The 23992-nt window shown below is 45.5% G+C and overlaps 1 long non-coding RNA gene across 2 annotated transcripts in view; it reads right to left on the bottom strand.

The window, feature by feature from the left end:
* Positions 1–10646: 10646 nt before the first annotated feature.
* LOC147030064 (uncharacterized) overlaps positions 10647–23992 on the bottom strand; it is a 73516-nt gene continuing 60170 nt past the window's right edge. For both annotated transcript variants that reach the window (XR_015056215.1, XR_015056216.1), the window contains one exon: positions 10647–11738. This is a non-coding gene — a long non-coding RNA (uncharacterized LOC147030064). The remainder of the gene's footprint in view (positions 11739–23992) is intronic.

Raw genomic sequence — 23992 nt, forward strand, 5'->3', positions numbered from 1 at the left:
CCGTGAAATAAGTAGTAGTCGTAGATCGATCTAACTGCACACCTGTGCAGGTTCACTAAACCTCTGCCAACTTGACTATCCAATTTTAAGTCATACCTTTATTTATTTGGCACTTCGAAAATCCATTGAGTGTGAATTTTAAAATTATTTTTGTGTCCAAAATGTAGTCTCATTAGGTGAGAAAATATAAACTCAAAGAAAGGCCCCAAAGTAGAGTCTTTTATTCAGTCTTGTTCCTCATCAATCTGATTGTCTGAAAAGCTCAACTTTTATTTTTGCTGACCTCTCCACCCTTTGCCAGAGCATCCCTCATCCTTCAGATGGACAGGCAGCAGGCTCTTCTCTCTGCATATGCTGAGAGATCACTTGGCAATTCTCACATTGCAATTTCGAGCAATTCTTGCACTCTCACTTTATCTCTCTGCCAGGAACATTTGGTAAATCCTTCCATACATTCCCTTGACAAACTCTCTAAAAGTTATTTCCCTTAAACGTTTGAGCTTCATCATCAGCCAAGATCTCTCTTCAGCAAACCACATATGAGAGTTGGCCTGCAAAGCCAGCCATTGGATGGGCATCTTCTGTCCTGTCAAATCTTAACTTCTAACAACAGACAAGGCCTTCATCCACAGCTCGATAGAGTACTGCTCTCTTCTTTGGGCTGGCACCCCTGCCTTATACATTTTGATGTCCTGGAATCCAAAGCCCCCAAAATCATTGGAATCTTCTACAATTAAGTTGAATCTCTGGGTCTGTTGCTCCCACATTGCAGAAAGGTTGGTGGCCTCTCTGTTCTATCACCTCCTTTCTGTTCTTGTACCCTCACCTATATTTTCCCTCTCCCCTCCCCTTTATATGCCCTGTCCCAATCCCTCCCCCCCCCACTTCACCCAGATTACATTACATATTGTTACGGTTGTGGAAATTCACAGATCACCATTCAGGTTCCCCGAAGATCAGTAATGTCAATAAGTGTGTGTCCAGATAGATTTCCCCACCAATGTCTAACGGGATTTATTCATGTGCCGGGCTGTGAATCTTTGAGATAGTGTTATTCTTTCCTATCGTTATTTTAAACAACATCTCCTCATCACCATCGCCACAACCACCAACATCTCCTCACCATCTCCACAAACGCCGCCGTCTTTCCCCAACAAACAACATCAACCAACGAACAACGTCTCCTCACCTTCATCTCCACAAACGCCGCCATCTTATCGCCAGCAACGGCATTCCACAAACGAACGGCATCTCCGCCGACAGACGCGGGGACTCCCTCGTTGGGGCGAGGGCCGGTGATTTCTACCACGTGCGCTTTTGACGGCAAGATCGGATCAGAATCACAAAAGGGGCGGAGCCAGCGGGGGGTGAAGGGTCAGAGGTGAAAGACCAAACACCACCCCCCCCCCTGAACCCAATAAAAGACGGGGCTGAGGCCTTGGGTCAACTCTAAAAGAGCAAGGCCCGTTCGCTCCTCTGAGGCGTTGTCGGCTCGGCCCAATCGACCAGGCCACACGGCTAGGCCTGGACCAACCGAGATGCCAATACACCAGCTGCCGTGTTGACGACGAGACATCGAGGGTCGCTCAGCGAGTCACCACGAGGGTGGCAGGTAACCTGCACGGTCTCGCGGAGCTCCTGCGGTCTCCACAGCTCCGCGGAACATTACAGGCCTACGGGCCCTGTTCTCCCTCTCTTTTTCTTTCCTGGGATTTTTGCATGGAAGTCTGTGGCACCTTGTCCGCAAAGTAGAATTGTGGTTAAGTGCATGTACAGAATAAATAGACAAAGGCTGTAGGTCTTTTTGCTCGTGTCCTTGTCCCTTACCACCATTGCTTCATTGACTGCATGTGTGTGAAATAAATGTCATTGTTTGAATATTCACCTGCTCGTTGCATCCCTTCCTCCATTGAGCTGCCGTAATTGCGTTTGGAATAATAGCTGGCTTTTAATAGCCGATAAGATAATAGAGTCCGACAGGGCTTGGCGATAATAAACCGCTCAGCAATCGCAAACGGCGCGAGCTGCTTAAAGCGGCTCGTGTCCGTACGGGTCCCGTCGAGGTGTAAATCCCCGGCATTTCTGTCTGCGCGAATACTTAGGTAAATTGACAATTCGGCGATCAACCCTGTCGCGCATGGACAGAAGGGTTGGCTGATTTACGGTGTGGTTAAAAACACACCCGTAGCTGGATTTTGGCGTTGATCCGGACTACGACTGGATTGCCATGGTCGGTGGGCGCGTGCGGCCGCAAATTAGCTAAAAGCGGTCGCCCGCATGCCGGGGTGGCGAGAATCCACAACACTGGTGTCAGGAGTGGGATTCAAATTCATCCTTCTCCAAACTAAATTAATGGAAATGGATCAAGGGTGTGCGAGGCGACCCTCCGGTTCCATTAAATTATGAGCGTATAAATTTTTTTATATCCGATACACAAAATGGCAGCTCAAGGCGAGCGGGGGCAGGAGGGATTAGAATTAGATATAAATTTGGAAATGATAGAATCTATGGCTCAGGACAAAAGCACCGCCATGCTGGTTGAACTTTCCCCACAAATAAACACAGAGCTCGAAATGGGCGTGGGGGCGGAAGTGGCTTTTGATACCCCCCCCCCGTCAAATTCCTTCCCCGGTCCCCGGCGGATCCACGCCCGATAATGGCGAATCGACTGCCACGGAGTTAGGTGACATGAGAGGGATGTTTGACGCATTGATGGGAGCAATGAAAGAAAACGCAAAATAAATAAAAAGCGAAATGGGAAACAAAATGGATGCAAATGCGCAGCAAATGAAAAACGAAATAAAAAACATGGATACAAATGCACAACAACTGGAAAAAATGGATGGCATGAAAAAGGAAATGAAGGAAGAAATAAAAAACAACATGGATGCAAATGCACAGCGAATGAAAGAAATGAGGGGTGAGACGCAGCGCATGAGGCTGAATCTGCAGGCTGGGCAAAAGGCAATCGTGGCAATTGCGCGTAGCGAAACGCGGACAGTGGAGCTCAAAATGGTGGCGCCACGAGTTGGAGCGAACGAGCTGGGGGGAGTGTGAATTGTGTCCGGCCCGCGAGAGAGACGGGCGAGGTCATGACGAGAGAGGCCGACACAATAATTCGGGAGACGTGTTGGGCGAGAGTCGTGACGGAGAAAGTGACGGTGACAGAGAGGGAAAAATTAAATGGGGTGACTGAGACATGTACGAGACACGTAGAGACGAAGGAAATAATAAAGAAGACAACGGAAATAAAAACACCAGAGACGTGGAAGATAGAAAAGGTAGAGGAGAAACTACACGATAAAGACGAAACTAAAGAACAGCACACATACATGGAGTTAGTGAGGGACAATGGGGGTGAGCTGGCAGAAAGTGTCGTGACCCGGTGCAAGCAGCAGGATAGCCTTCTTCAGGAACGAGGGGAGGGCATATGCCCTCTTGAGGCGGATCGCGACGAGGTGAGTCCGGTCGTGCCAAGCGAGTTCGAGCGGGCAAGTGCTGTGGACGGGTACACACGAAGCTTGGGGGGAATGGAGGCCCCGGGACCCCTTGTGGTAGCGCGAATCCCCAGTGTGGTTGTTCCGGTGTGTGTGGTTACGAGTGTGACGAAATGCGTGTTGAAACGCGCGCATCGCGTGAGTGAAAGGCCGTGTGTGAGAGAGACTGTATGTGTGAGGTCGCGGAATGAAAGAGAAATGATGGTTGGTATACAGGAACACGCAACCGCGTGCCCGAGTGAGAGTGCAATGGCAAGGTGTATAAGCGACATGGCACGTGGGAGTGCGTGTGTGGAATTGCGACGACGACGGCGCCAGACGAGGGACAAAGGCCGTGTCGCGGCCGTAGCCGTTTCGAGGACCGTGCCGGATTCACACAGCAGCGAGCATGGGGTCCGTGCTGCGCTTCACACGAGGCCGCCGCGTGCGCGCCTGCGTGAGTGAAATCTGGTCCGGAAACATCAACCAACAAACATCAACCAACGAACAACGTCTCCTCACCTTCATCTCCACAAACACCACCATATTTTCACCAGCAACAGCATTCCACAAATGAAGGGCATCTCCACCGAAAGACGCAGGGACTCCCTCGTTGGGGCGAGGGCCGGTGATTTCTACCACGTCTGCTTTGTCCGCGTTTGACGGCAAGATCAGATCAGAATCACAAAAGGGGCGGAGCCAGCGGGGGGTGAAGGGTCAGAGGTGAAAGACCAAACACCACCCCCCCCGAACCAAATAAAAGGCGGGGCTGAGGCCCAAGGAGTTCGTCTGGAGTCTGGGTTCGTGGTCCAGTCTGGGTTCGTGGTCCAGTTGAAGTCTGGGTTCGTGGCTGAGTTCGTTCGGAGTGGAGTTCGGAGTGGAAGTCGGCGTTGAGGTCAGAGTGGAGCCTGGTGTCCAGCCAAGCCTGCAGTGCCGTGCCGAATTGTGGGTCGGTGGAGGCAGCCGGAGAGAAGTCGCCAGCCAGTGACATAACGGTCCGAGGTGATCGGGCCCTGGGATGGTCCGAGCGACGCTGAGGAATGAGCGGGCTCTTAAGAGAGCATCAACTCTAAAAGAGCAAGGCCCGTTCGCTCCTCTGAGGCGTCGTCGGCTAGGCCCGATCGATCAGGCCGCACGGCTAGGCCTGGACCAACCGAGCTGCCAATACACCAGCTGCCGTGTTGACGACGAGACATTGAGGGTCGCCCAGCGAGTCACCACGAGGGTGGCAGGTAACCTGCACGGTCTCACGGAGCTCCCGCGGTCTCCACAGCTCCGCGGAACATTAAAGGCCTATGGGCCCTGTTCTCCCTCTCTTTTTCTTTCCTGGGATTTTTGCATGGAAGTCTGTGGTGCCTTGTCCGCTAAGTAGAATTGTGGTTAAGTGCATGTACAGAATAAATAGACAACGGCTGTAGGTCTTTTTGCTCGTGTCCTTGTCCCTTACCCCCATTGCTTCATTGACTGCATGCATGTGAAATAAATGTCATTGTTTGAATATTCACCTGCTCGTTGCGTCCCTTCCTCCATTGAGCTGCCGTAATTGCGTTCGGAAAAATAGCTGGCTTTTAATAGCCGATAAGATAAATCGAGTCCGACGGGGCTTGGCGATAATAAACCGCTCGGCAATCGCAAACGGCGCGAGCTGCTTAAAGCGGCTCGTGTCCGTACGGGTCCCGTCGAGGTGTAAATCCCCGGCATTTCTGTCTGCGCGAATACTTAGGTAAATCGACAATTCGGCGATCAACCCTGTCGCGCGTGGACAGAAGAGTTGGCTGATTTACGGTGTGGTTAAAAACACACCCGTAGCTGGATTTCGGCGTTGATCCGGAAGCTACGACTGGATTGCCACGGTCGGTGGCGCGTGTGGCGCGAATTAGGTAAAAGCCGTGGCCTGCACGCCGGGGTGGCGAGAATCCACAACAATATATTATACCAGTCGCCATCTTCTGGTGAAAACTTTAGCCAGGGTACTGCCACACAATGATCGACTCCAACATCTGCATCCCTTTATGACCAAATTTCCCACAATCTTCTTTAACAGCCACAATTATTCACATATTATTGTCGGATTGGCCAGGGGAAGTTTTGGGTCAAGTCTTTCAAGAACCTGCTGGTCAGGCCTTTTGTTCGACTAAAGTTTGGGCAGGAATTCGGAATTTGGCCATGGTGCCGGCAATGGCTCACCAACTAATGTCAGCAGATGGAACAATTTAATGTCCATCCAAGGGATAGCACCACATTGATGAATCATCCTGCTTGTGAAACACCACGATGACAGTTTATAGCTGGGTGAGGATTCAAACTCAAGCTAGATGGTTGAGAGGAGAGTGTGTGTGTACCTTTTGACAGTCCTATCAGCCTAACCAAATTACACACCCTGTGAATTTAAATGAAGATCTGGATACCTGAAAAATCAATTCAGATAATATTTAATCTCCAGACAGGAAATTGAGCCAATGTAACAGTACACAATTGTCTGCTCTTTCTTTTCTCTACAGATCGAGTCTCATGGAAGAGCAAGGTTAAAATTTCCATTGGAGGTCGCAGGGCAACTATAGCAAGAGAGTTGGGTTATGAAGGATTTTCAATACGTCATGGGATTTCAAACGTATATAGCTAAAAGGTAGATGAGACGTGCAGCTTTAATTCCGACCGACGCCTCTCCTTGTCCACTTACCCTCCAATGACTGCAAAAGACACACTTGTAAAGTTAAGTCTGCAGCCATAGTACTAAAATTTAGTAACCTGCACTGATTTAATTGAAGTTTTTTTTAATTGAAGATTTCATTTAGTAACCCGCCCTGATGCATAATGTATGCCTGATTTAAAATTTAAATCATTGGTGTATTAAAATTGAAGTATATAAATGAACACTGCACAGGGTATTGTGTTCTATATACTCTCGAGTTATTGTTGTTTAGACCACACGTTCTATCCAGTATTCCTTTTCCACGGATTGGTGGATGGAACCTGTGCAACTCTGCAAGTGCGGTCACTCGTTCTGTCAAAAGAAAGAGTGACAAAACTTGAAGATCAGGTGGTCTTCCGAGTCAAACACTTCAACTCAACGAGTGAGAACAAAACTTCCGTGGGATGCAGTTCTGACTTTTACTCCTGCATTACTTCTGTGAAACACAAAGATTGGATTACATCAGTTAACCCATTCACAGCTACATTCCTCCTCCTATGATCTGCTTTAAGTGTCAGCACATTAGACACATGGCTGCTTCATGTCAGGGATGAGTATGATGCCCTCGCTGTGGACATGGCCATACACACATTGAATGTAGAAACAAGGACAAACAAAGATAGACAGCTTCGACCCGAGTGTGTGTACCCTGCGGCTATCCTGCCAGCCACATACACTCTCCTGTCCACAAATGATTTTGAATGAGGAAGAGTAAGATACTCCTCTCTCCCACTTTCCTCCATGCACATATATTTTTGTCCTTTTCCGCCTTTCTTGACCATTAACCAAGAAGCCTTCCTTGACATAATAACACACCAGATCACCATTCTGTGAATTATACTTATGTTAATCAGACCAGGAACAAACCAGAATAGTGTACGGGATTTGAATATGGGTTTCTCACTTCATGAGTCTTGGGTTCAGATGGGAATTCCAAACAGGTCACTGTTGGTTATAATACAGAAATCTTTCATTTTTCTCTGACATTACTCACGTCCCATATTTTACTTTGTGCTTTTCCTTATCATTAATCAACTTTCAAAATGAAATAGCTCCTGGAATCAGATGATGTGTATAAAGCTTAGATTGTTGAGAAATAGAGCCACAATGCCTGTCTTGTCACGTGATTGTGAAACCATGTGCTGTGAATGGCTGAAAAAAGATTTATCTACTCACTGATAACCATCTCCACGTATGATGTTCATCCAAATTCTTCTCCGCTATGATTGGTTGAATGAAGCTTCTCCCACCATTTTAATTTATCCTTTTCTCTGCAGGCAAACGACTGTGGATACAAAACGAGGAACCATCCGAAAGTTACAAACCAGGTGCACTCTTCTCAATCAAGCTCTCTGAGCTCTCAGTGACATTCCAGCAGGACGAGTTCTCACAGTCCATGTATAAGTTCCAAATGTGATCGAGACTCAGCTCTTGAGGACCAGCGACGAGTGCAGATGGAAAAAGTTTTTCAACCTCGAGTGGGACATGATGGTGGCACCACATCACGTGATTTGAGTTTGAACATCACCAAGAAAACATCTCCACGTCATGTTGACGTGGTGTTTTCCCATTGGCTTGAGACAAGTGGCATGAATAGTCACTTCCTTGGTGACCCTGCCACGGAAGGGACAGTCATCACCATCCAATCAGGATACAGAGGATATCGAGCCAGGAAGGATTTGAAAACAAAGCATCAAAGTGCCACAACCATCCAGGTAAGAAACAACATTTTAGAAACATTTTAAACAATCTCCAAACTATGAAATAATTTGCAGTTCTGAAGATTTAAGTTTTGGATAGACCACGCTGGTGATCCCACCTGAGTCCATTGTTCATGATTCCTCCAATTCAATCCCATGAAACACATTAATCTCTCGATAATTTATAGGTATCCTTGTAATCTGCGTTATGATAGGAGCCGTGTCTGTCTGTCTGTTTGTTTGTCTTGTTATAACTTGAGAACGGATTTCAATTAATCGAACTGCAGTGGATTCAGGGAACTCCTGGGAAGGTTTGTGATGAAAACATTGTTTTTTAGTGTGGGTACGTGGGCACACGTGAGGAAACTGCAAATGCCAACTTGTGATGCTGGTTATCCCCGCACTCCCAGGATTCCTTTTTGTTCTTGCCCTATTGATGATCCATCACAGCAAAGATTGGTATTTCCACCAGCGAAGTGAATGGTCTTATATTCTAGTTTGTATAAAAATAGAGGCAGGACCTCCGATATTTACCGCACGCACACAAAGTGCACAGCGAGGTTAAGCAATTGAGAGATTAAGCACTGTCTGTCCTTCTGTCCACAAATGTCAGTTTATGATCGAGGAACAACTTGATTTAAATTGAATGTTATATTTTGAACATTAAGTGTAAAATAGACCTGCAGTCCAACAGTACCTTGGCTCTGAATCCATCCTGATCACACATGTGCAGAGAAGAGTGAGATAATTTTTTTTCCTCTTTCTACCTCTTTGGAAGTGAAACAAAATTGAAAATCATTCCAAACAGGAAACTTGATGGTTTTAAGGATGTCATAAAGGACACAAACAACGATGTAACGTGTTCATTCTGGTGGTGTTGAAGACGCTGAGTTAACAGCGGTAAATTGCTGGAATTTTTTTTCTTCGACCATTTTAATCTTTACTTTATTTCAATTTCATGATATATTTAAATGCTGTAGAACACAAAATCACCATTTTAGCAATTTCAAACCCTTCCCTTCAACAATACTTGTTCAAAATATGATGGCATTTTACATCATCACGACCAATCAATTTTGCCGTTTGTTCGCCCCGCCCATGTCATTGTTTTTCAAGCATTGTGGGGTCACGTGTTTTATGAACACTCTCTCTCTCTCTCTCTCTCTCTCTCTCTCTCTCTCTCTCTCTCTCTCTCTCTCTCTCTCTCTCTCTCTCTCTCTCTCTCTCTCTCTCTCTCTCTCTCTCTCCCTCCCTCTCTCTGTCTCTGTCTCTGTCTCTGTCTCTGTCTCTGTCTCAGTCTCCCTCTCTCTATCATCGTGTTTCGGATGTTTCAATGCTTGCATCTTCAGGCCGTCTCTCTCTGATGTCTGACGTTCCATACTCTTCGCACAGCTTCGGTGCTGTGAAAACATATTCCAAGGCAAGGTATACACTAGGTGGTTTGCTATTACACTCACAGCAGAACTTCGGGCAGGAATTTGGATTTGGCCACGCTGCCAGTGATAGCTTAGCTTCTCTTCAGGAAGGAGTTTAAGATCCACCAACCAATGCTGTCAGATGGAATTCCTGTTTAACCACCATCTGAAGGCACACACTTTGATGACTCACCCGACTTGAGAAACACCAGGACAACAGCTTATAGCTCGGCCGAGATTCAAACCCAAGATCGACAGCTTCGACCCGAGTGTGTGTACCCTGCGGCTATCCTGCCAGCCACATACACTCTCCTGTCCACAAATGATTTTGAATGAGGAAGAGTAAGATACTCCTCTCTCCCACTTTCCTCCATGCACATATATTTTCGTCCTTTTCCGCCATTCTTGACCATTAACCAAGAAACCTTCCGTGACATAATAACACACCAGATCACCATTCTCTGAATGATACTAATGTTAATCAGACCAGGAACAAACCAGAATAATGTACGGGATTTGAATATGGGTTTCTCACTTCATGAGTCCTGGGTTCAGATGGGAATTCCAAATATGTCACTGTTGATTATAATACAGAAATCTTTCATTTTTCTCTGACATTACTCACATCCCATATTTTACTTTGTGCTTTTCCTTCTCATTAATCAACTTTCAAAATGAATATAGCTCCTGGAATCAGATCATGTGAATAAAGCTTAGATTGTTGAGTCATATACCCACAATGCCTATCTTGTCACGTGATTGTGAAACCATGTGCTGTGACTGGCTGAAAAAAATTTTAACTACTCACTGATAACCATCTCCACGTATGTTGTTAATCCAAATCCTTCTCCACTGTGATTGGTTGAATGAAGCTTCTCCGATCATTTTAATTTGTCCTTTTCTTTGCAGGCAAACTACCATGGATACAAAACGAGGAACCATCCGAAAGTTACAAACCAGGTGCACTCTTCTCAATCAAGCTCTCTGAGCTCTCAGGGACATTCCAGCAGGACGAGTTCTCACAGTCCATGTATAAGTTCCAAATGTGATGGAGACTCAGCTCTTGAGGACCAGCGACGAGTGCAGATGGAAAAAGTTTTTCAACCTCGAGTGGGACATGATGGTGGCACCACATCACGTGATTTGAGTTTGAACATAACCAAGAAAACATCTCGACCTCATGTTGATGTGGTGTCTTGGTCTGGACTTCACAAGAGTGGAATGAATAGTCATTTCCTGGGTGACCCTGCCAAGGAAGGGGCAGTCGTCACCATCCAATCAGGATACAGAGGTTATCAAGCCATGAAGGATTTGAAAACAAAGCATCAAAGTGACACAACCATCCAGGTAAGAAACAACATTTTAGAAACATTTTAAGCAATCTCCAAATGATGACATAATCTGCAGTTCTGAAGATTTAAATTTTGGATTGACCTCGCTGGTGATCCCACCTGAGTCCATTGTTCATGATTCCTCCAGATCAATCCCACCAAACACATTCATCCCTCCTTATTTGTAGGTATTCTTGCAATTTGGATGAAAGTTCATTCGTCTTTTCTCATACTCATGTTCTAGAAGTAATATCGAGCAAACTGGAGTCAGCTACGCCTCCCTGAATCTGCATCCTTCTCTGTCGTTTTATTCTCATTTTTTGAAACATTTCCACTTGAGATTTATTTTGGGTGGTGAGGGGTTGTCAGGCACTGCTAAGTCGAGTAATTTATGATTCCAAGTCAAATATAAACGTTCATTGGTGGATCTGTAACTTATAAGCCAAAGTAAAAAAGCACAATAATTGTCATATTCTTGCATCTGCACCCACGTTGTGCATCGTAAGCGATGGAGTTAATTCAAGTAGCAACATGTGACGTTCCTATCTTCCCTTTTTGGTACTATCATGCTTGAGGTCAGGCTAACATAGACCCTCTGAGCCACAGTTCTAAGACCTCTGCGAATGACCAAACAATCTCCAAATTCCCACTGTGTTCAACAGATGATAACGATGTATACTGTGTTCAATTAACCATTCGCAAATACCCAAGGATCGTTCAATAAAACCTAAACTGGAGGTTGCTCTTGTTGGAAGGCACAAGGTGGGAAAACGTTTCTTACAAATCATGGTTTCTTTGAAATTAATACGGGGAACATGGAGGACAGGACATGATAAATATATGGATCATATCTGGTGATTGACAACAACAAATGTGGAAGTAAAGAGAGCACAATCAAACTTGGAAACAAGAAAACTAAACCATGCCATTGGAAGCAAAATATCAGAATCAAACCAGAAGCAAAAAGGGCATTCAGGGAATTGAGGAGGCACAATCATATCTCGGAGTACCACGATGGTATAGTTGTGCAGGTGGGTATGGCACAGGACTCGTGCACCACGGGGCAGGATGACGGCAACAAGGAGATGGCGATGAGGAGATACCTTTGTACTCTTTCAAACCGTCTGTCAAAGAGGAGACGGAAAGGGAGACAGAAACAGATTGAGAAAGTTAAGTACTCCACCCTTAAAAATTTTATCCACCCCAAACTCCCCCTTCTTCAAACTCCCTGCTTTCCTTCCTGAAAGTCCCTGTAATATCCATCTTGTCTATCTTGTGTCCCCCATCACATCCCTCTCCCACCCCTCTTGTCTCATGCCCCTTGCTTTGCGTGTGCGTTCACTCTCATGAGAGCCTCGACAATGTAGACCCAAAATAAGGACACACAGAGACAGACAGACGATGAAAAAGTCTTCTTGAAGCCCAACTTCAGTCCAACCACTCTTGATCAATCAATGCACATGTGTGGTGCCGGCTTTTACTCTGTTCGGACCCGACTTCCGGCACACAGCCTAAAATTGGCCGCCCACTATCATTGGGCGTCTTCACCTTCCAGACAATCACACTGCTGTCTGGCGCTGCACAGTTTACTACACCACCATGGCCTGCTGTCTGTCAAAACGGCCCGTGATGACTCCATTTCAAACAAGGAAACGCTTTCCACGTGCCTTTTTGTCCACAAGTCCTCCAGTCGGCCTCCTCACCATATTCCGCCCGAAATTACAATTACTGACTTTTCGGTGGACATACTATTGATGGCTTTACTCTGACAGATCCCTTGTACAGGTGTAAATGTCACCTCCTGGAGCACCAGGACCATGCCAAACTGTTAATGAAATATTTAATGATCAAATAGAGCTTTATAGTGTTTTTGAAAAATGCAAGCAGAAGCTTCTTGGCATCTCACATGCAGACGTGAGTGATCAGAATAAGCTCGTGATTTAATCGTGAGTGCATTCTTCAAGCAGCGAAATATATCTCAGATTTTTAAAAATGCAAAATGGACCGATTTTACCGAAAAACCGCCCAAAACCAACTCTCAGTTCAAAACCACTGTTGGAAAAAGTCTTGATGAAGCCTCTGAGACTACAGAAGGGAGTGGAGACAGCAGTGTGCTGAAGGAGTGGGAAGGGGCAAAACGTCGACTCCTTAACGTATATATAAGTGATTTGGATCAGGGTTTGCAGCGGCGTGAACCCTCGGGGTAGATGGGATTGTCCAACAAGCCACCAACGGTTTGAACAAATACATTTTGTCCTTCATTTCAATAATACTCTTATTTCTCATTTTTCTTCGTTTGCTCCTTTTTCTGGTGTTTTTGTGAAAGTTTTTCTTTTTTTTGTTCTTGATTCCTTAAGTTAAACAAATGTTCATTTACTGAGACTGTTTGGATGAGGCTTCAACCATCAAATGATTTTTTTCCTTTCACTTCAGGTAAACGACCATGGTTACGGGTTGAAGAAAGATCTTGATTCAAAGGTGAAAATGTCGACAATTCATGAACAGGATGAACGAGACGACATGTTTAAAGAAGCTAAAGTATATTCCAGCAAAGCCCTTTTGAGAGCTAAATTGGGAGATTCTCATGCACAAACATCTCGTGCACCAGTCAACGATTCCCAGAATGAGGCAGATCTTCCTTCTCACTCGTTTCACAAACCTGGGGCTAAATCAGCTCAAAGATACCCTTGCTGCAGGAAATGTTTCTCTGAACGTCTCTGTTGTCATACCAATGGACATTTTTAACCTGAAAATCTGTCCAGAATTCGGGAATTAATGTAGTTTGTCCAAAGCAAACTCCCCACCTGAAAACTTCAGTGCAATGACCCCAGAGAAATTGAAAGGACAAACAAAGTTTTGGGAGAACTTTGTCCTCCAGTGAACTTAATTAGGGTGAGTGAAGTGAAGCCGAGTTTCTTGTTAACAACAACATTCCACTCCCTCTCTTAACAATTTTACTTTCTTTCATGTTCTCTTTATCAACGGCCAAATTTATCCTCTGATAATGAATGATTCTCAGTTTCTTATCACATTTGCAGTTTTTATAACTGGTCAAAGAAACATCTTTCATCATACTTGGACCATTTCCATGTAGTAAATTCCCAGATTCCTCGAGGGAATCCTTTTGGATCATTGACTTTCTCCATCACTTCATCTACATATTGTATTACCTTGTTTGTTTCTGTCTTACTGATTGTATGTGTGTAATTCCAGAAACAATAATTAAAGTATTCCATCACTTCATCGACGTATCGTACGACCTTGTTTGTTTCTATCTTGCCCATTCCTTGTAAATCCTGACAATAATCAACCATTTTCTGGGTATTTTTGTGAAGAATTTTCATCACTCGTGAAAGTTTGTTCGTGATTCCAAGTGAGACTTCAGAGATGATAAAAACGGTGTTTTGGGGACTCTTCAGCACAGTCTCGGTGTACTAATCATCTGTGGATGAAACTCTTCCACTCTGAGCCTTCGTTCCCAAACTAAATCTCCAGTTGTTTGTGTTGCTTTGTTTTTCATTATATTCTAATTGAGATCGAATTTAATTTTTGACTTTTGTGGATTGAGATAATTTTGTGAAAGAGAAGGAAATCGATGGGACACACCAACCAATGACTGTTCCACAGAGACATCAGTGTGACGCCTTGTTTCCTTATAATAATAATAATAATAATAATAATACATTTTACATGTCTGACACTTCATAATCACCTTTCATGAAAGGTTGGGAGATTATGTACAAGAGCTTTCTTTTAAAGTTGATTTTTCAACATTCTCAATGGAATATCGTTTATCAGTTTGTTCAAAGGGTTTTGATTGTTGAAAATAATTCAGTGATCAACAAACCAGGAACTAACAAAATAGGATTTGGAAATGATATCCAGAGAGAAGAGTTTGTCCAATTATTGTAATTCAATTTCTCTTGACACTGTAAGATCGTGTGGAAATGAAAACTGCATGCTGTTCTTCGTTGTGTTTCGTTTCATTCATTCTCTCCACATTGTACGCCGTGGTCTTTGTTGAAATCAAGCCTGGTGATGCCGCCCCGTGTTAGTTCATGCAGAATGCACACATCTGAGTCCATGGCAATTACCTGCAGTAAAAAAGTGACTCCATGAACCACAGATACAACCTTTTGAAGTGTCGACATGCACGTTTTGTGGTGCAGTGAAGATGTAAGTGTGAAATGACTGACACTGATTGGTGAAACGATGCTTTGTTAATTTCCTCTGTCGTTCGGACTGCAGCCCCCATGCCTCCCACAAGGGACAGTGATGCACGTCGTCTTGCCCAGAGCAATGTCACATCCCTGAAAAATCATGCAATGGTCTTTGTGTGCTCGTTCCTTTTCATGTAATTTTTTATTTTATTCTGACAATATATACGGGTTGAAAAAAGTTTTTTTTTCCCTTTCACAGGAATTTGTTAGGGTTAGGGTTAATTCTTAGTTAGGGTTAATTCTCAAAATAAACTCCTTTGTTCCACAAAAGCATTTCACTCTTCTTCACATTTAATCCTCATTTTTCAAATCCTTCACTCAGGAATTTTTTTTGGATGTCCTTCTATCTATCCTGTAAGAGAGATATTTGTCTGTCTGTGTCGACATTTTTCTCAGAGATGGCCATGTGGAACTTCGTCCAAGTGGAGGGAAGATTAATGATGATTTTCCACTGCACACGTGCCACAGTGCAAGTGTTTTATTGACCCCTGCTGCAGACATGAGGGATTATGCACCTTGACATTAGCCATGGTCCCACCCCAGGGCCCAGGCGACTCCCTGAGTAAGTGGATGTTTGTCGTGTTTTTAATGGGTTGCAAAGCCGAAACAAAGGATATGTTTGAAAATCTGACTGTGATAAACATGTGGCATGGTCAGACACACAACTCTCATTTGTAAAAACAACAGAGGGATCATTTAAAAGTTTTCCTCCCCAACCACCCTGTCATGATACAAGACACCCCCTCCCTGTTTCTGAGTTTTCTGGACTTAAATAAAAACTCCGAACATGTTTTTGAGTGTGATGACATCATAAAGAGGCCATCAGCCGTAAGCTGTATCGTGCAGTTTTGTTCCACTCATGGGGGGGGGGGGGGGTAGGGTAGACAAAACCTTGATGATATGATAGTATATATCCAAATATATACGTATCCAAAAGTTCTCCACTCAAATAGGTGCAGTTATTGTGTATTTTCATCTTGAAAATCAATGCATTCCCCACGTTCTCTCATTTGAATTTCCTCAACTCGGATCACGTGTGGGCCACGTAACGCCTCGACAGCCAATAGATCGGCTGACATCGTATGCAATTTACGTCAGACTGTCATGTGACCAGCTAAGTTGTCCATGGCCAGTGAGGCCAGTGAGGACGCTGAATATGGCCAGTGAGGACGCTCGGCTCGCTCCCCCGTGTATTATTCACCAGGACAATGGAGCGAACGAAGAAGTCAAACGTTTACCTTCTGTAAGAGGGGATAAATGGAGAGAAAGTGTCAACAAATGGCTCTTCTAAAGGCGCTGTCACACCTTGACGTTTTCGCCAGCAATGGCAACGTATAAAAATGTATGTAAAACGTTGGCGTACGCTGAAGTTTTGAGGTTTTCTTTTTAAAGTTTTGGTCGTATTCATAACGTGTTGGTCGTATGCATAACATATTAGTAACGGGCTCAGAACGTTTCGTTGTCTTATAGATAACTTATACCAACGAATGCTTAGCCTGTTGTCGGCGTTCACAACCTCTGCCCAACGATAGTCTAACGTATGCAAAGCGTGGCAGCGTATCGTCGACGATTACGTGAGGTTTTCTATTGTTACCTATTGTTCCCAATAGGTCACTCACCTATTGTTCTTGGACGATGGTGCTCGGCAATTGAAATCGTTTTCATTGATCGAGTGAAATAGTTTCCCCCTCACTACAGTCACGGCACCAACAGCAGCAGGCTCAGTGCCAGCCTCATGCCAGGCTCAAGCAGATCCCTGTAGAAGGTGGACTGCTTGGTTATCCCTGGACCCACTCTGGCTCGCAGCTCGTCGAACATCGATGGGGGCATTCGCAGGAAGTTGATGAAGGGTGCATGGTCCTCGTTCCGGAGTTCCACCATGAGCTGGTCATTTCTGCCGGAATGGCGTCGCCTCCCGATCCATGGTCTGACCCAGTTCCTTCTCCTCCGTTCACGTTTTCTTCTCCCGGCTCTATTGGCACGCAACTGGTGCAGAAAGATCACGGATCACGGACAAACAAAAAAGAAAGAAAGAAAGAAAACGGAATAAAAACCGAGTCCTCCCCTCCTTCGTGCCCGGCGATGACGTCATACATCGCCTGGATAAACAATTGGGAAAGAGTGTTTATACACCGCTCGGTGTGTCGCACGAAGGCGTCAGGTGGGAGCCTGACAGGAATGACAAAAATCATACAAATGACGTCACTGTCACCTTGACCTTTCACAAATTGAGTCACAAAAACATCCACATCCTCACTTTTGTTCCTCGGAATTATCTGGTGAAGTTTGACGAAGATCCCTGAAAGTGTTCGCGGGTTTTCGAACTCAGAAAAACAAACAAACGAGACGGACCGACGTGTGACGAACATTCTCAATTTTGGTCAAAACTGTGGTGTAGCCTGCGGGCATGCAGGGCGGGGCATGATGATGGGGGGAGTGGTCGTCGTGGGCATCGTGTCTGCCAGGAATATAAGGAGTGCGCGCCGCCTGAGGCGTTGTAGTGATGCCGTAGTCGCCCGGCTTGTGAGTGTGCTGAGTACGTAATAAAGGGGAGCTGCCGGGCAAAGTACGCCCGCGCTCGCGCTTGTGCAACACAGCCCGGCTCAACTGTTCCCCCGCTCGTGTCTGCCTGCTAAGCATCTTCTACATGACACCACAGTTGGCTGACGAGGATCTTCGGATCGGCGTGTGCAGGGCGGCAGCGAATAACCCGTGCGGTTCCAGGCTACGGAGCCAAGGGTCTCGCCAGCACGAGCATGGCAGAAGGTCGGGGCACGGCGCACGGGCGCGTGCCCGTTTTCGGGGGAGATGACTTCGAGTTGTTTTCTGAACAATTGGGTTGCTACCTCCGCGCGAATGATGTAGATGATGAAGAGAAACGCAAGTCGATCTTGCTCGCCTCGCTATCACCGGAGCACTACCGGCTGCTGAGTGATTTGGTGGCTCCAAATAAGCCCAGTGATGACGGGCTATCGTTTCAGGACATCGTGGCGAAAATGAAGGCCCACTTGGCGCCAGAGAAGTCGTTGCAGCTCGCGCGGTTCCAGTTCGATCACCTCGCGAAGGGTGGCGAGGAGCGCGTTGCAGACTTCGTAGCACGGGTGAAGCATTCAGCCGTGCTTTGCAAGTTCACGGCAGAGGAGCGTCCGGCACGACTCAGAGATCGTTTTATTTCTGGTCTGCGAGATGCGAAGATGGTAGCAGCCATCCTGCGGTTGACCGACGTCACATTCAACTCGGCGGTCGGGACTGCTTCGTCTGTCGAGCAGACGCTCACGGATGTCTGCACCATCGCTGGCCAGGACGTAATGAGTAGCTCCAGCTGGGGCATGTCGGCTGGTCCCGAGGTCCACGCGGTGACCCAGATGCCGCAGGTCGCACATCCCGGAGTTCACGCAATGACCCAGGCGCCACAGGTCGCGCAGCCCGGGGTCCGCGCGATGACTCAGGTGCCGCAGGTTGCACGCGCGTCTGGCGGTGCGGGACGAGGGCGCGCACTGCAGCACGGTCGCACCGGAAGCGAGGTGGATTTCCAGGGGTGCTGGGGGTGTGGGTCCGCACCTGCGACGAATGTGCCCGTATAAGAACACCGTGTGTTTGCATTGTCACAAGGTGGGACATTTGAAGCGTGTGTGTCGGATGGCGGGGGCCTCCGTTGGGGTCTTGGATGACGAGGTGCGGGAGGACCCCAGTGACCTGGAGATCGGCCTGCAGCCGGGGCATGGCGATGCCGGAGCAGGAGATGCAACCACGGTTGAGTCTGTTTTCCGTTGGTCCGGAGATGACGACGCCGTTCATGGTGGAGGTCGAAGTGAATGGCGAGCCGACCGTGTTTTGCGTGGACACCAGAGCTGCAGTGTCGGTCATGGGCGAGCAGGCGACTCGTGGTCTTCGCGGTGTTCGCCTAGTCGGGACGGCCTTGTCGCTGTACACGTACACATCGCTAACAAATCGCTGTACAAAGACAATGGAATAAAAACTAAGATCACCCGGAGGTTCGTGGGCCCGGAGATGACGTCATACAACGGCTGTCGATGGAATAGGGACGGGGCGGTGTATAAACAAATCTTGAACAAGCAGCGAAAACCGTGTCCTGGGACTTATGACTCACCCAACACACCAGGAGCTAATGAATCAAATGAAATCCGTTTCCGGGGGAATGAATGCGATATGGGAATGAAATCAACTCCTTATTCGTTCATTTGAAGGATTAAAAAAAACGTTTTAGTGAATAATTATAATTGAAGTATTAATCTCATGTTAATGTTCAGTATTTTTATTGTAAAATATATTTATGATGTTTATTTTTATCATCAATCGTTCTGAATTAATTCGCCATTGTTGCCATTTTGCTATTGTTCCCATGGTTCCCCATTGTTGCCATGGTTCCCATTGTTTCCAACGTCCCCCAATTTGAACCCACGACGCTGATCCCTCATTTGTTCGTGAGAATCATGAAGTGTGGACGAGTTTTTCTCGTGCTCCTCACCGTCATTCACCTCATTTACTCCATTTATCACCGACACACGATCTCCACAAGGGTGAGTAATAGTAAACGGTGAGTTTGTTGATGTAATTACCGGGACCTTTGTCCATGTTTGTTGTTCGGTTCGGTGTTGTGGGTTAATTCATGTGTTGTTGATGTGACGGAGACTTGATGGGCCAAGTGTCCTCTTCCCCGTCCACGTTCCGTGTGGATCCTTGTAATGAAGTGGAGGAGGACGAGGATCAACGTTCGTTTCACTTTTACACAAAAACTGAACTCTTCCAACACTCCCTGGGGGGAAGGACAAGGAGGGTCGTTTGGGCCGTCGTTTATACACCGCATCACCGACGGTCCTTTGGTCTTGTGGACCACACATCACCGACGGTCCTTTGGTCCTGTGGACCAAACATCACCGACGTGATGCTCGTTGAGTGTTTGTAGGTAGAACAGTTCATGGTGATGGTATTTGGGGCCTGTTCACGTCACGGGGTCAATTAACCCGATGGGGTCAGATCGGGATTATGAACCTGTCACAATCAAACAAAGGGAAATGGGCAGAGATTGGGAGGGAGAGAGGAATGGGAAGGATGTTCGTGATGTGGTGAAGAACATGGAGAATGGGAAACAAAATGGACACCGTGTCATCCCCACGGACACCATCTGATCCCCACGAATACCGTGTCATCCCCACGGATACCGTGTCATCCCCACGGACACCGTGTGATCCTCGTCGACCTCTTTATTTGGAGCCATTCACTTGTGTCGGTTAGTTTGGGTTTAAATCACGTTGACTGATGTCCGTTAGTTTGAGTTTACATCACGTTGACTAGTGTTGGTTAGTTTGGGTTTACATCACGTTGACGAGTGTTGGTAATTCCCTTCTCCTTGTGTGTCCTGCAGGATCTCTGGGAAGTTTCTGTGAAGCTTTTCCAAACAATCTTGAAGAACCTTCCATTCCCCCTTCATTATATTCAGGTATGGGAGCAATCATTCCTCCACAAACTCACCTTCCTGAGGGCTGTGGGTCAGGTAGTTAAATGTTCCCACCTGCGGTCAGTTTGTTGGGATCCCAGGTTCAAATCCCTGATGTGGGATTGTCACCAAACATTTCCCATCCCTTCCCTGTCGGTGCAAACCGGTCGATACAATCAGCGAGGGGATGATCAGTTTACCTTTGCTGGTGTGGTTCATACATCCTGCCAGTCCACACGTGTGGTTGATTCCAATAAATTACCACTCACCCAGTTGAACCCAGAACAGCACGAATCTCATGCTGAACGATCATCGACAAAATACTTCCCTGAGTGCAGCTCACCCTGAACACACTCATCACAGTTTCAGTGGAATATCTTTGATTCATTCTCTATTCTTGTTTTCTTGTTTCCATCACACAGCAACCCGTTCCTCAGGAACCTCAAGGGACTTTCCAGTCTTTGTGGAATAATCTTTTCAAAATTCTTCCATCCTTCTTGGTGAAGGTAAGATCACACAAACCACTCCAGAATTGTACACTTTCATCCCAGAAGATATAAATGTACACCAGGACAGACACTCACAGCCACCCAAGCAGGCCAGAACAACGACATACACAACCACATACCACTCACAAAACCACAAACACAACCACGCCCCCAACCCCCCGCCATCACACGTCACAATCGTTGAGGGACAACTGATCATTTGTCCCCATTTCGGTGAAACAACTTTAACTAATTCCCAATTCTTCTTGTTCTTGTGTCCCTCACACAGAAACCTGACCCTCAGAAACCTCGAGGGATTTTTCACTCTTTCTGCACAAAAATTTCAAATGGTCTTCCGACCTTTCTGAAGGTATGATCGCACACCCACTCGACAAATACACACACCTTCATCCCATGGGACGTTAAACTACTTCAGGCTTTGTTTTACAGAGTTTTGTGTTTTTATTAAAAGGAGTAATTTATTAAATAGTTATTTCCTAATTGGTGGTGGAACAGTTAGTTCATTATTACTAGGGTTGGGCATACAACCATACTTTTTTTTAAAGGAGTGTTTTTTTATGGCCAAATTTCACGCTGATCACGAATCCATTGCACTTTTTGACATCGGATGATGTGTTAGGTTGGTAAAATGCAAAAATTCAAAATGGCCACCAAATTTACCCACTTTTCAGGTAAAATTTGATAATTGGTGCTTACTAGGGTATGTAATATTAGGGTTGGGCACACATCGACTTTTTCTCTGTTGTCCCGTTGAAATGAGTGTTTTTTATGGCCGTTTTTCACGCTGATCACGAATCCGTTGAAACTTGACCAAGGATGATTTCTTACTCAGACAAATCATTACAAATCCTCCTAAGACATCATCCCAGGTCAAAAGTTTCAACGGATTCGTGATCAGTGTGAAATTTGGCCATAAAAAACACTCCTTTTAACGGGACAACAGAGAAAAAGTCGATGTGTGCCCAACCCTATTATTACCCGGATTAACACTGTTGGGATAGTCTATCTTGTATTTCCCCTCGTCCCCCCCGCCCCCCATGCCATTGTATGTTCATCAATTACATGTTCTGTTATTTCCTCGATTCACTCCCCGATTTAATTAATTACATCTCGTGGAATGATGCACAAGGACTCGAGTGCTCGTGTGTAAATTAACGAGAGTTACTTGAATTTTTTATTCTTGTTTTGTTGGACTTGGGTTGAACTTGAAGATCTGTGAGTGAAAACCTTGCACAGTTTAACATTTTTCATTTTTGTTTTCTTGCAGTTCCTGAAAGGTGAAACTTCATTTTCAAAAGAACGTAAGTGACTCTTCATCATCCAATCGATTTGTCTTGTTCAGTTATCAATAACTTGATGATTTATCGATATGTCACAGCAGTGATAATGTCCAAGCAACACGGATCATCCTCTGTTGTACAAGTTCCGTGTAAAACAGATCAAATGTGGCTCCCAGGATTTAATCATTGAAAAGGATCCATCATTAATGAGGAGATCCGAGTGGGTGTGGAGAGAGTGAAGATTGAGTGAGGAAAATGGAGGGAACTTAACAGAGGGGATTATCTACTCTGATAACGTCACACTCATCAACTTTATTAACGACACACACATCCACTATGTTAACGTCACACTCATCTACTATGTTCAGGTCCCACTCAACTCCAATGTTCACATCACACTCATCAACTCCGTTTACATCACACTCATCTACTATGTTAACGTCACACTCATCTACTATGTTCACGTCACACTCATCTACTATGTTAACGTCACACTCATCTCCTATATTCATGTCACACTCATCTACAATGTTAACGTCACACTCATCAACTCTGTTAACGTCACACTAATCTACTATGTTCACATCACACTCATCCACTATGTTAACGTTACACTGAACTACTATCTTAACGTCCAACCCATCTACTATGTTCACGTCACACTCATCTACTATGTTAACGTCAGACTAATCTACTATGTTCACGTCACACTCATCTATTATGTTAACGTCAGACTAATCTACTATGTTCACGTCACAATCATCAACTCTGTTAACTTCACACTCATATACTATGTTAACGTCACACTCATCTACTATGTTAACATCATTCTTATCTATTCTGTTAACATCACACTCATCGACTCTTTTTTGATATCACTCTTCTCGACTCTGTTAACATCACAATCATCGACTGTGTTAATATCACACTTTTCTAGTGTTATCAAAAGATCCCCAAATATCGCTTGTTAACCTCCTCTTGTTTTTGTTTGTTTGTCTGCACAGGGCTAACCTCATTACAGATTTTATGGAGTGAAACCGACATTCGAAACATTTTCCTCGTGAGCTCCATCATCTCAGCTCTTTTGACCTGGATCTTAAAAAATCTGATTGAGGTAAGAGTGTGTGTGAGTGTGTGTGTGTGTGTGTGTGTGTGTGTGTGTGTGTGTGTGTGTGTGTGTGTGTGTGTGTGTGTGTGTGTGTGTGTGTGTGTGTGTGTGTGTGTGTGTGTGTGCCTGTTTTGGAAAGCCCTTTTTCACCACTAACTGACTCATTGGAATAAATTCTCACATTACAAGACTGTCCAGAAATGTCTCGAAATAAAATGAATAAAACCAAATACAAAATTCAGCTCACGTTGTTTCACTCCAGCTCAGTGTCACGTGACGAAATATAATGGCCTGTCTGCAGTGGATCACCAATCCAAAGGTTTATCATGGGGTCTGGAATTGAACCCAGAACAGACTTGGAATTGTTATATCTCAAGCATTTGATTAGACAATCATTACAAATCGAAATTCAATTAAAGTATCAAGAAGTAAAGATGTAAATTTAACATGATGATCATTCAAAGAACATGACGATCACGGTTTATTTTCAATGTTGGTTGAGAAGAACTTTTGACATTTTTACATTTTAAAACAAAATAAATATGGCCCACGCTGTGTTATCAAACATGTGAAGCTCTTTCTGAACTCGCTCACCCACCGACTGGCTCACCCACCAACTGGCTCACCCACCTCTGGCTCACCCACCAACTGGCTCACCCACCAACGGGCTCACCCACCAACTGGCTCACCCACCGACTGGTTTTCTCACCGACTGGCTCGCTCACCGACTGGCTTGCTCACCGCCTGGCTCACCCATCGACTAGTTCTCTCACCGACTGGCTCACCCACAGACTGGCTCGCTC

Source organism: Eptatretus burgeri, chromosome 3 (genome assembly GCF_056783735.1).
Source record: "Eptatretus burgeri isolate ZD-2024b chromosome 3, Ebu_testis_v1, whole genome shotgun sequence".
NCBI classification, from domain to species: Eukaryota; Metazoa; Chordata; class Myxini; order Myxiniformes; family Myxinidae; genus Eptatretus; species Eptatretus burgeri.